This window comes from Euprymna scolopes, chromosome 23, assembly GCF_053919585.1.
Source record: "Euprymna scolopes isolate OS-2025 chromosome 23, ASM5391958v1, whole genome shotgun sequence".
Classification (NCBI taxonomy): domain Eukaryota; kingdom Metazoa; phylum Mollusca; class Cephalopoda; order Sepiida; family Sepiolidae; genus Euprymna; species Euprymna scolopes.
Genome location: NC_136504.1, coordinates 105,529,436 through 105,542,872, shown reverse-complemented (window position 1 = coordinate 105,542,872; position 13,437 = coordinate 105,529,436). Strand labels below are relative to the sequence as shown.

Below are 13,437 nucleotides of genomic sequence, written 5' to 3'. Positions count from 1 at the left end.
AAATATTATTACCTAGTTACATGAAATGTTGAAATAAATAAAATAATACAGTGTTTTTGATGATTAGGGTTCTTTTAACCTGTGCATTTCAGGTGAAAATATTATTACCTAGTTACATGAAATGTTGAAATAAATAAAATAATACAGTGTTTTTGATGATTAGGGTTCTTTTAACCTGTGCATTTCAGGTGAAAATATTATTACCTAGTTACATGTAATGTTGAAATAAATAAAATAATACAGTGTTTTTGATGATTAGGGTTCTTTTAACCTGTGCATTTCAGGTGAAAATATTATTACCTAGTTACATGTAATGTTGAAATAAATAAAATAATACAGTGTTTTTGATGATTAGGGTTCTTTTAACCTACGCATTTCAGGTGAAAATATTATTACCTAGTTACATGTAATGTTGAAATAAATAAAATAATACAGTGTTTTTGATGATTAGGGTTCTTTTAACCTGTGCATTTCAGGTGAAAATATTATTACCTAGTTACATGAAATGTTGAAATAAATAAAATAATACAGTGTTTTTGATGATTAGGGTTCTTTTAACCTGTGCATTTCAGGTGAAAATATTATTACCTAGTTACATGAAATGTTGAAATAAATAAAATAATACAGTGTTTTTGATGATTAGGGTTCTTTTAACCTGTGCATTTCAGGTGAAAATATTATTACCTAGTTACATGAAATGTTGAAATAAATAAAATAATACAGTGTTTTTGATGATTAGGGTTCTTTTAACCTGTGCATTTCAGGTGAAAATATTATTACCTAGTTACATGAAATGTTGAAATAAATAAAATAATACAGTGTTTTTGATGATTAGGGTTCTTTTAACCTGTGCATTTCAGGTGAAAATATTATTACCTAGTTACATGTAATGTTGAAATAAATAAAATAATACAGTGTTTTTGATGATTAGGGTTCTTTTAACCTGTGCATTTCAGGTGAAAATATTATTACCTAGTTACATGAAATGTTGAAATAAATAAAATAATACAGTGTTTTTGATGATTAGGGTTCTTTTAACCTGTGCATTTCAGGTGAAAATATTATTACCTAGTTACATGTAATGTTGAAATAAATAAAATAATACAGTGTTTTTGATGATTAGGGTTCTTTTAACCTGTGCATTTCAGGTGAAAATATTTTACCTAGTTACATGTAATGTTGAAATAAATAAAATAATACAGTGTTTTTGATGATTAGGGTTCTTTTAACCTGTGCATTTCAGGTGAAAATATTATTACCTAGTTACATGTAATGTTGAAATAAATAAAATAATACAGTGTTTTTGATGATTAGGGTTCTTTTAACCTGTGCATTTCAGGTGAAAATATTATTACCTAGTTACATGTAATGTTGAAATAAATAAAATAATACAGTGTTTTTGATGATTAGGGTTCTTTTAACCTGTGCATTTCAGGTGAAAATATTATTACCTAGTTACATGAAATGTTGAAATAAATAAAATAATACAGTGTTTTTGATGATTAGGGTTCTTTTAACCTGTGCATTTCAGGTGAAAATATTATTACCTAGTTACATGTAATGTTGAAATAAATAAAATAATACAGTGTTTTTGATGATTAGGGTTCTTTTAACCTGTGCATTTCAGGTGAAAATATTATTACCTAGTTACATGTAATGTTGAAATAAATAAAATAATACAGTGTTTTTGATGATTAGGGTTCTTTTAACCTGTGCATTTCAGGTGAAAATATTATTACCTAGTTACATGTAATGTTGAAATAAATAAAATAATACAGTGTTTTTGATGATTAGGGTTCTTTTAACCTGTGCATTTCAGGTGAAAATATTATTACCTAGTTACATGTAATGTTGAAATAAATAAAATAATACAGTGTTTTTGATGATTAGGGTTCTTTTAACCTGTGCATTTCAGGTGAAAATATTATTACCTAGTTACATGAAATGTTGAAATAAATAAAATAATACAGTGTTTTTGATGATTAGGGTTCTTTTAACCTGTGCATTTCAGGTGAAAATATTATTACCTAGTTACATGTAATGTTGAAATAAATAAAATAATACAGTGTTTTTGATGATTAGGGTTCTTTTAACCTGTGCATTTCAGGTGAAAATATTATTACCTAGTTACATGTAATGTTGAAATAAATAAAATAATACAGTGTTTTTGATGATTAGGGTTCTTTTAACCTGTGCATTTCAGGTGAAAATATTATTACCTAGTTACATGTAATGTTGAAATAAATAAAATAATACAGTGTTTTTGATGATTAGGGTTCTTTTAACCTGTGCATTTCAGGTGAAAATATTATTACCTAGTTACATGTAATGTTGAAATAAATAAAATAATACAGTGTTTTTGATGATTAGGGTTCTTTTAACCTGTGCATTTCAGGTGAAAATATTATTACCTAGTTACATGAAATGTTGAAATAAATAAAATAATACGGTGCTTTTGGTGATTAGGGTTCTTTTAACCTGTGCATTTCAGGTGAAAATATTATTACCTAGTTACATGTAATGTTGAAATAAATAAAATAATACGGTGCTTTTGGTGATTAGGGTTCTTTTAACCTGTGCATTTCAGGTGAAAATATTATTACCTAGTTACATGTAATGTTGAAATAAATAAAATAATACAGTGTTTTTGATGATTAGGGTTCTTTTAACCTGTGCATTTCAGGTGAAAATATTATTACCTAGTTACATGTAATGTTGAAATAAATAAAATAATACAGTGTTTTTGGTGATTAGGGTTCTTTTAACCTGTGCATTTCAGGTGAAAATATTATTACCTAGTTACATGAAATGTTGAAATAAATAAAATAATACGGTGCTTTTGGTGATTAGGGTTCTTTTAACCTGTGCATTTCAGGTGAAAATATTATTACCTAGTTACATGAAATGTTGAAATAAATAAAATAATACGGTGCTTTTGGTGATTAGGGTTCTTTTAACCTGTGCATTTCAGGTGAAAATATTATTACCTAGTTACATGTAATGTTGAAATAAATAAAATAATACGGTGCTTTTGGTGATTAGGGTTCTTTTAACCTGTGCATTTCAGGTGAAAATATTATTACCTAGTTACATGTAATGTTGAAATAAATAAAATAATACAGTGTTTTTGATGATTTGGGTTCTTTTAACCTGTGCATTTCAGGTGAAAATATTATTACCTAGTTACATGAAATGTTGAAATAAATAAAATAATACAGTGTTTTTGATGATTAGGGTTCTTTTAACCTGTGCATTTCAGGTGAAAATATTATTACCTAGTTACATGAAATGTTGAAATAAATAAAATAATACAGTGTTTTTGATGATTAGGGTTCTTTTAACCTGTGCATTTCAGGTGAAAATATTATTACCTAGTTACATGTAATGTTGAAATAAATAAAATAATACGGTGCTTTTGGTGATTAGGGTTCTTTTAACCTACGCATTTCAGGTGAAAATATTATTACCTAGTTACATGTAATGTTGAAATAAATAAAATAATACAGTGTTTTTGGTGATTAGGGTTCTTTTAACCTGTGCATTTCAGGTGAAAATATTATTACCTAGTTACATGAAATGTTGAAATAAATAAAATAATACGGTGCTTTTGGTGATTAGGGTTCTTTTAACCTGTGCATTTCAGGTGAAAATATTATTACCTAGTTACATGTAATGTTGAAATAAATAAAATAATACAGTGTTTTTGGTGATTAGGGTTCTTTTAACCTGTGCATTTCAGGTGAAAATATTATTACCTATTTACATGTAATGTTGAAATAAATAAAATAATACGGTGCTTTTGGTGATTAGGGTTCTTTTAACCTACGCATTTCAGGTGAAAATATTATTACCTAGTTACATGTAATGTTGAAATAAATAAAATAATACAGTGTTTTTGATGATTAGGGTTCTTTTAACCTGTGCATTTCAGGTGAAAATATTATTACCTAGTTACATGTAATGTTGAAATAAATAAAATAATACAGTGTTTTTGATGATTAGGGTTCTTTTAACCTACGCATTTCAGGTGAAAATATTATTACCTAGTTACATGAAATGTTGAAATAAATAAAATAATACAGTGTTTTTGATGATTAGGGTTCTTTTAACCTGTGCATTTCAGGTGAAAATATTATTACCTAGTTACATGAAATGTTGAAATAAATAAAATAATACAGTGTTTTTGGTGATTAGGGTTCTTTTAACCTGTGCATTTCAGGTGAAAATATTATTACCTAGTTACATGTAATGTTGAAATAAATAAAATAATACAGTGTTTTTGATGATTAGGGTTCTTTTAACCTGTGCATTTCAGGTGAAAATATTATTACCTAGTTACATGTAATGTTGAAATAAATAAAATAATACAGTGTTTTTGATGATTAGGGTTCTTTTAACCTGTGCATTTCAGGTGAAAATATTATTACCTAGTTACATGTAATGTTGAAATAAATAAAATAATACAGTGTTTTTGATGATTAGGGTTCTTTTAACCTACGCATTTCAGGTGAAAATATTATTACCTAGTTACATGAAATGTTGAAATAAATAAAATAATACAGTGTTTTTGATGATTAGGGTTCTTTTAACCTGTGCATTTCAGGTGAAAATATTATTACCTAGTTACATGAAATGTTGAAATAAATAAAATAATACAGTGTTTTTGGTGATTAGGGTTCTTTTAACCTGTGCATTTCAGGTGAAAATATTATTACCTAGTTACATGTAATGTTGAAATAAATAAAATAATACAGTGTTTTTGATGATTAGGGTTCTTTTAACCTGTGCATTTCAGGTGAAAATATTATTACCTAGTTACATGTAATGTATAAATAAATAAAATAATACAGTGTTTTTGATGATTAGGGTTCTTTTAACCTGTGCATTTCAGGTGAAAATATTATTACCTAGTTACATGTAATGTTGAAATAAATAAAATAATACAGTGTTTTTGATGATTAGGGTTCTTTTAACCTGTGCATTTCAGGTGAAAATATTATTACCTAGTTACATGTAATGTTGAAATAAATAAAATAATACAGTGTTTTTGATGATTAGGGTTCTTTTAACCTGTGCATTTCAGGTGAAAATATTATTACCTAGTTACATGAAATGTTGAAATAAATAAAATAATACAGTGTTTTTGATGATTAGGGTTCTTTTAACCTGTGCATTTCAGGTGAAAATATTATTACCTAGTTACATGTAATGTTGAAATAAATAAAATAATACAGTGTTTTTGATGATTAGGGTTCTTTTAACCTGTGCATTTCAGGTGAAAATATTATTACCTAGTTACATGTAATGTTGAAATAAATAAAATAATACAGTGTTTTTGATGATTAGGGTTCTTTTAACCTACGCATTTCAGGTGAAAATATTATTACCTAGTTACATGAAATGTTGAAATAAATAAAATAATACAGTGTTTTTGATGATTAGGGTTCTTTTAACCTGTGCATTTCAGGTGAAAATATTATTACCTAGTTACATGAAATGTTGAAATAAATAAAATAATACAGTGTTTTTGGTGATTAGGGTTCTTTTAACCTGTGCATTTCAGGTGAAAATATTATTACCTAGTTACATGTAATGTTGAAATAAATAAAATAATACAGTGTTTTTGATGATTAGGGTTCTTTTAACCTGTGCATTTCAGGTGAAAATATTATTACCTAGTTACATGTAATGTTGAAATAAATAAAATAATACAGTGTTTTTGATGATTAGGGTTCTTTTAACCTGTGCATTTCAGGTGAAAATATTATTACCTAGTTACATGTAATGTTGAAATAAATAAAATAATACAGTGTTTTTGATGATTAGGGTTCTTTTAACCTGTGCATTTCAGGTGTAAATATTATTACCTAGTTACATGTTATGTTGAAATAAATAAAATAATACAGTGTTTTTGATGATTAGGGTTCTTTTAACCTGTGCATTTCAGGTGAAAATATTATTACCTAGTTACATGAAATGTTGAAATAAATAAAATAATACAGTGTTTTTGATGATTAGGGTTCTTTTAACCTGTGCATTTCAGGTGAAAATATTATTACCTAGTTACATGAAATGTTGAAATAAATAAAATAATATAGTGTTTTTGATGATTAGGGTTCTTTTAACCTGTGCATTTCAGGTGAAAATATTATTACCTAGTTACATGAAATGTTGAAATAAATAAAATAATACGGTGCTTTTGGTGATTAGGGTTCTTTTAACCTGTGCATTTCAGGTGAAAATATTATTACCTAGTTACATGTAATGTTGAAATAAATAAAATAATACAGTGTTTTTGATGATTAGGGTTCTTTTAACCTGTGCATTTCAGGTGAAAATATTATTACCTAGTTACATGTAATGTTGAAATAAATAAAATAATACGGTGCTTTTGGTGATTAGGGTTCTTTTAACCTACGCATTTCAGGTGAAAATATTATTACCTAGTTACATGAAATGTTGAAATAAATAAAATAATACAGTGTTTTTGGTGATTAGGGTTCTTTTAACCTGTGCATTTCAGGTGAAAATATTATTACCTATTTACATGTAATGTTGAAATAAATAAAATAATACGGTGCTTTTGGTGATTAGGGTTCTTTTAACCTACGCATTTCAGGTGAAAATATTATTACCTAGTTACATGAAATGTTGAAATAAATAAAATAATACAGTGTTTTTGGTGATTAGGGTTCTTTTAACCTGTGCATTTCAGGTGAAAATATTATTACCTATTTACATGTAATGTTGAAATAAATAAAATAATACAGTATTTTTGGTGATTAGGGTTCTTTTAACCTGTGCATTTCAGGTGAAAATATTATTACCTATTTACATATAATGTTGAAATAAATAAAATAATACGGTGCTTTTGGTGATTAGGGTTCTTTTAACCTACGCATTTCAGGTGAAAATATTATTACCTAGTTACATGTAATGTTGAAATAAATAAAATAATACAGTGTTTTTGGTGATTAGGGTTCTTTTAACCTGTGCATTTCAGGTGAAAATATTATTACCTAGTTACATGAAATGTTGAAATAAATAAAATAATACAGTGTTTTTGATGATTAGGGTTCTTTTAACCTACGCATTTCAGGTGAAAATATTATTACCTAGTTACATGTAATGTTGAAATAAATAAAATAATACGGTGCTTTTGGTGATTAGGGTTCTTTTAACCTACGCATTTCAGGTGAAAATATTATTACCTAGTTACATGTAATGTTGAAATAAATAAAATAATACGGTGCTTTTGGTGATTAGGGTTCTTTTTAACCTACGCATTTAAGGTGAAAATATTATTACCTAGTTACATGTAATGTTGAAATAAATAAAATAATACGGTGTTTTTGGTGATTAGGGTTCTTTTAACCTGTGCATTTCAGGTGAAAATATTATTACCTAGTTACATGTAATGTTGAAATAAATAAAATAATACGGTGTTTTTGGTGATTAGGGTTCTTTTTAACCTACGCATTTCAGGTGAAAATATTATTACCTAGTTACATGTAATGTTGAAATAAATAAAATAATACAGTGTTTTTGGTGATTAGGGTTCTTTTTAACCTACGCATTTCAGGTGAAAATATTATTACCTAGTTACATGTAATGTTGAAATAAATAAAATAATACGGTGTTTTTGGTGATTAGGGTTCTTTTAACCTGTGCATTTCAGGTGAAAATATTATTACCTAGTTACATGTAATGTTGAAATAAATAAAATAATACGGTGTTTTTGGTGATTAGGGTTCTTTTTAACCTACGCATTTCAGGTGAAAATATTATTACCTAGTTACATGTAATGTTGAAATAAATAAAATAATACGGTGTTTTTGGTGATTAGGGTTCTTTTTAACCTACGCATTTCAGGTGAAAATATTATTACCTAGTTACATGTAATGTTGAAATAAATAAAATAATACAGTGTTTTTGGTGATTAGGGTTCTTTTAACCTACGCATTTCAGGTGAAAATATTATTACCTAGTTACATGTAATGTTGAAATAAATAAAATAATACAGTGTTTTTGGTGATTAGGGTTCTTTTTAACCTACGCATTTCAGGTGAAAATATTATTACCTAGTTACATGTAATGTTGAAATAAATAAAATAATACAGTGTTTTTGATGATTAGGGTTCTTTTAACCTGTGCATTTCAGGTGAAAATATTATTACCTAGTTACATGTAATGTTGAAATAAATAAAATAATACAGTGTTTTTGATGATTAGGGTTCTTTTAACCTGTGCATTTCAGGTGAAAATATTATTACCTAGTTACATGAAATGTTGAAATAAATAAAATAATACAGTGTTTTTGATGATTAGGGTTCTTTTAACCTGTGCATTTCAGGTGAAAATATTATTACCTAGTTACATGTAATGTTGAAATAAATAAAATAATACAGTGTTTTTGATGATTAGGGTTCTTTTAACCTGTGCATTTCAGGTGAAAATATTATTACCTAGTTACATGTAATGTTGAAATAAATAAAATAATACAGTGTTTTTGATGATTAGGGTTCTTTTAACCTACGCATTTCAGGTGAAAATATTATTACCTAGTTACATGAAATGTTGAAATAAATAAAATAATACAGTGTTTTTGATGATTAGGGTTCTTTTAACCTGTGCATTTCAGGTGAAAATATTATTACCTAGTTACATGAAATGTTGAAATAAATAAAATAATACAGTGTTTTTGGTGATTAGGGTTCTTTTAACCTGTGCATTTCAGGTGAAAATATTATTACCTAGTTACATGTAATGTTGAAATAAATAAAATAATACAGTGTTTTTGATGATTAGGGTTCTTTTAACCTGTGCATTTCAGGTGAAAATATTATTACCTAGTTACATGTAATGTTGAAATAAATAAAATAATACAGTGTTTTTGATGATTAGGGTTCTTTTAACCTGTGCATTTCAGGTGAAAATATTATTACCTAGTTACATGTAATGTTGAAATAAATAAAATAATACAGTGTTTTTGATGATTAGGGTTCTTTTAACCTGTGCATTTCAGGTGTAAATATTATTACCTAGTTACATGTTATGTTGAAATAAATAAAATAATACAGTGTTTTTGATGATTAGGGTTCTTTTAACCTGTGCATTTCAGGTGAAAATATTATTACCTAGTTACATGAAATGTTGAAATAAATAAAATAATACAGTGTTTTTGATGATTAGGGTTCTTTTAACCTGTGCATTTCAGGTGAAAATATTATTACCTAGTTACATGAAATGTTGAAATAAATAAAATAATATAGTGTTTTTGATGATTAGGGTTCTTTTAACCTGTGCATTTCAGGTGAAAATATTATTACCTAGTTACATGAAATGTTGAAATAAATAAAATAATACGGTGCTTTTGGTGATTAGGGTTCTTTTAACCTGTGCATTTCAGGTGAAAATATTATTACCTAGTTACATGTAATGTTGAAATAAATAAAATAATACAGTGTTTTTGATGATTAGGGTTCTTTTAACCTGTGCATTTCAGGTGAAAATATTATTACCTAGTTACATGTAATGTTGAAATAAATAAAATAATACGGTGCTTTTGGTGATTAGGGTTCTTTTAACCTACGCATTTCAGGTGAAAATATTATTACCTAGTTACATGAAATGTTGAAATAAATAAAATAATACAGTGTTTTTGGTGATTAGGGTTCTTTTAACCTGTGCATTTCAGGTGAAAATATTATTACCTATTTACATGTAATGTTGAAATAAATAAAATAATACGGTGCTTTTGGTGATTAGGGTTCTTTTAACCTACGCATTTCAGGTGAAAATATTATTACCTAGTTACATGTAATGTTGAAATAAATAAAATAATACAGTGTTTTTGGTGATTAGGGTTCTTTTAACCTGTGCATTTCAGGTGAAAATATTATTACCTATTTACATGTAATGTTGAAATAAATAAAATAATACAGTGTTTTTGGTGATTAGGGTTCTTTTAACCTGTGCATTTCAGGTGAAAATATTATTACCTATTTACATATAATGTTGAAATAAATAAAATAATACGGTGCTTTTGGTGATTAGGGTTCTTTTAACCTACGCATTTCAGGTGAAAATATTATTACCTAGTTACATGTAATGTTGAAATAAATAAAATAATACAGTGTTTTTGGTGATTAGGGTTCTTTTAACCTGTGCATTTCAGGTGAAAATATTATTACCTAGTTACATGAAATGTTGAAATAAATAAAATAATACAGTGTTTTTGATGATTAGGGTTCTTTTAACCTACGCATTTCAGGTGAAAATATTATTACCTAGTTACATGTAATGTTGAAATAAATAAAATAATACGGTGCTTTTGGTGATTAGGGTTCTTTTAACCTACGCATTTCAGGTGAAAATATTATTACCTAGTTACATGTAATGTTGAAATAAATAAAATAATACGGTGCTTTTGGTGATTAGGGTTCTTTTTAACCTACGCATTTAAGGTGAAAATATTATTACCTAGTTACATGTAATGTTGAAATAAATAAAATAATACAGTGTTTTTGATGATTAGGGTTCTTTTAACCTACGCATTTCAGGTGAAAATATTATTACCTAGTTACATGTAATGTTGAAATAAATAAAATAATACGGTGCTTTTGGTGATTAGGGTTCTTTTAACCTACGCATTTCAGGTGAAAATATTATTACCTAGTTACATGTAATGTTGAAATAAATAAAATAATACGGTGCTTTTGGTGATTAGGGTTCTTTTTAACCTACGCATTTAAGGTGAAAATATTATTACCTAGTTACATGTAATGTTGAAATAAATAAAATAATACGGTGTTTTTGGTGATTAGGGTTCTTTTAACCTGTGCATTTCAGGTGAAAATATTATTACCTAGTTACATGTAATGTTGAAATAAATAAAATAATACGGTGTTTTTGGTGATTAGGGTTCTTTTTAACCTACGCATTTCAGGTGAAAATATTATTACCTAGTTACATGTAATGTTGAAATAAATAAAATAATACAGTGTTTTTGGTGATTAGGGTTCTTTTTAACCTACGCATTTCAGGTGAAAATATTATTACCTAGTTACATGTAATGTTGAAATAAATAAAATAATACGGTGTTTTTGGTGATTAGGGTTCTTTTAACCTGTGCATTTCAGGTGAAAATATTATTACCTAGTTACATGTAATGTTGAAATAAATAAAATAATACGGTGTTTTTGGTGATTAGGGTTCTTTTTAACCTACGCATTTCAGGTGAAAATATTATTACCTAGTTACATGTAATGTTGAAATAAATAAAATAATACGGTGTTTTTGGTGATTAGGGTTCTTTTTAACCTACGCATTTCAGGTGAAAATATTATTACCTAGTTACATGTAATGTTGAAATAAATAAAATAATACAGTGTTTTTGGTGATTAGGGTTCTTTTAACCTACGCATTTCAGGTGAAAATATTATTACCTAGTTACATGTAATGTTGAAATAAATAAAATAATACAGTGTTTTTGGTGATTAGGGTTCTTTTTAACCTACGCATTTCAGGTGAAAATATTATTACCTAGTTACATGTAATGTTGAAATAAATAAAATAATACAGTTTTTTTGGTGATTAGGGATCTTTTTAACCTACGCATTTCAGGTGAAAATATTATTTATCTACTTGCATGTCATGTTGAAATTATTACAAAGCAATTAATACAAAGCAGTTTTCTGTAAATATGAAAAGCCAAATCTATTCCTTACATACAAGTATAATCCAAGATGTCCTTAAATAGCAAACAACTTTGAGTCATCAGAACTTACATCTGCAAATGTTTCATGTTATTGAATTTCAAAAAAGAGGACTACCACACTGCCACATGATCGTAATGTTGCGAGAGGATCCTCCGACCATTCCGTCGTATCAGTTAAGATAAAAATGAAATGTAATAAGTCCCCAAACGTACTCCTCCACCGTACTGTATATCGATACTCTATGGCTGACTGGAATAGTTTCCGTACATTTATATCTGATCTACCTCTGCATTCCATGTTTAAAAAGGATGTGTCCTTTATAGTATCAGACCTGACCGAATGGTTAATTGTAGGCATAGACCGATTCATACCATCTAAAAAATTCCAACAAAAACCCAACAGCCAGCCATGGTTCTCCCCTGAATGTGCTGCTGCCATCTTACACAGAAATCACTTTTTCCATAGCTACCAACGTAATAGATGCACTGAGACTAAAGCTGCTTTCAGGAACGCCAGCAACCACTGTAAAAGAGTAATAAAAAAATGCAAGAGAGCTATATGCCCAGTCCGTTAAATCCAAAGTAGCTGATCAGCGGCTTGGTTCCTACCAGTTTTGGCAAATAACAAATAGGATCCTGAACAGAAGTGTGCGTTCTAGAGGTCATCTCGTCAGCTTCAGACAAGGTGAAACTATTTGCCAAGAACTTTGCAGCTAATTCTACCCTATGCAACGAAGGCCATCAACTCCCCATATTTCCTCCTATAACACAGAACATGCTAGGTAGCATACAAATATCTGTGCATGAGGTCGCCAAGCTAATCAAGAACCTTGATTCCAGTAAAGTAACTGGCTCTGACGCCATCCCAATTATAGTGTTAAAAAAGCTTCAACCAGAACTTGCTCCCATACTTACAAAACTGTTTAAGCGTTGTCTTAAGGAGAAGTGCTTTCCAACACACTGGAAAACCTCATCAGTATGCCCTGTATTTAAGAACTCAGGTGATAAGTCATCTCCCTCTCACTACAGACCAATAAGTCTCCTGCGTGTCATGAGTAAGTTGCTGGAATCCATATTAAATAGAGAAATAGTCAACCACCTCAGCAGAAATAACCTTCTTAGTGACACGCAATATGGTTTCCGTTCTGCAAGATCTACCACAGATGTGCTAAAGGTTATATCTCATAGGATTAGTTAATTTCTTGACAAAGGCTTCCTTTCTAGGAAAATTGCTCTTGACATATATATATATATATATATACTGGGGAAGACCAAAGGATTGGTTGAAAATTATGTGTTTTGAAAAGAAACATTTTCGTTTTTTTTTTGTTTTTTTTTTTCAAAAGACTTTTTGTATTCCTACACGTCAACAAATAGGAAATAAATACAGAAAATCATTAAAGACTTAACTAAATCACAAAGCTCTGGATCTTTAGGTTCTGGTAACTATATATACTAGTAAGCTGTTCGGCATTGCCTGATTGCAAAATGCACTTAAATGCGATATTTTGATTAATGCAGATTTCGTATTTTTTATATTATGTTGGGTCCGATATATAGTAATGATTTAAAAAGTTCTAAAAAAAAAAAAAAATAATAATAATAATAAAATAAAAAAATAACTCATGTACCATCACTGAGAATTGAAACCAAAATGTTCAGCTAATAATTTACTTTTTCCTCTGACGTTAATGTGTGAGCTATGACAACATGTTTGC

The 13,437-nt window shown here is 28.0% G+C and overlaps 1 protein-coding gene across 6 annotated transcripts in view; it reads right to left on the bottom strand.

Moving 5' to 3' along the window:
• Window positions 1-13,437, bottom strand: part of LOC145246116 (CTD small phosphatase-like protein 3) — a 203,397-nt gene that overhangs the window by 101,586 nt on the left and 88,374 nt on the right. The window lies entirely within an intron of this gene.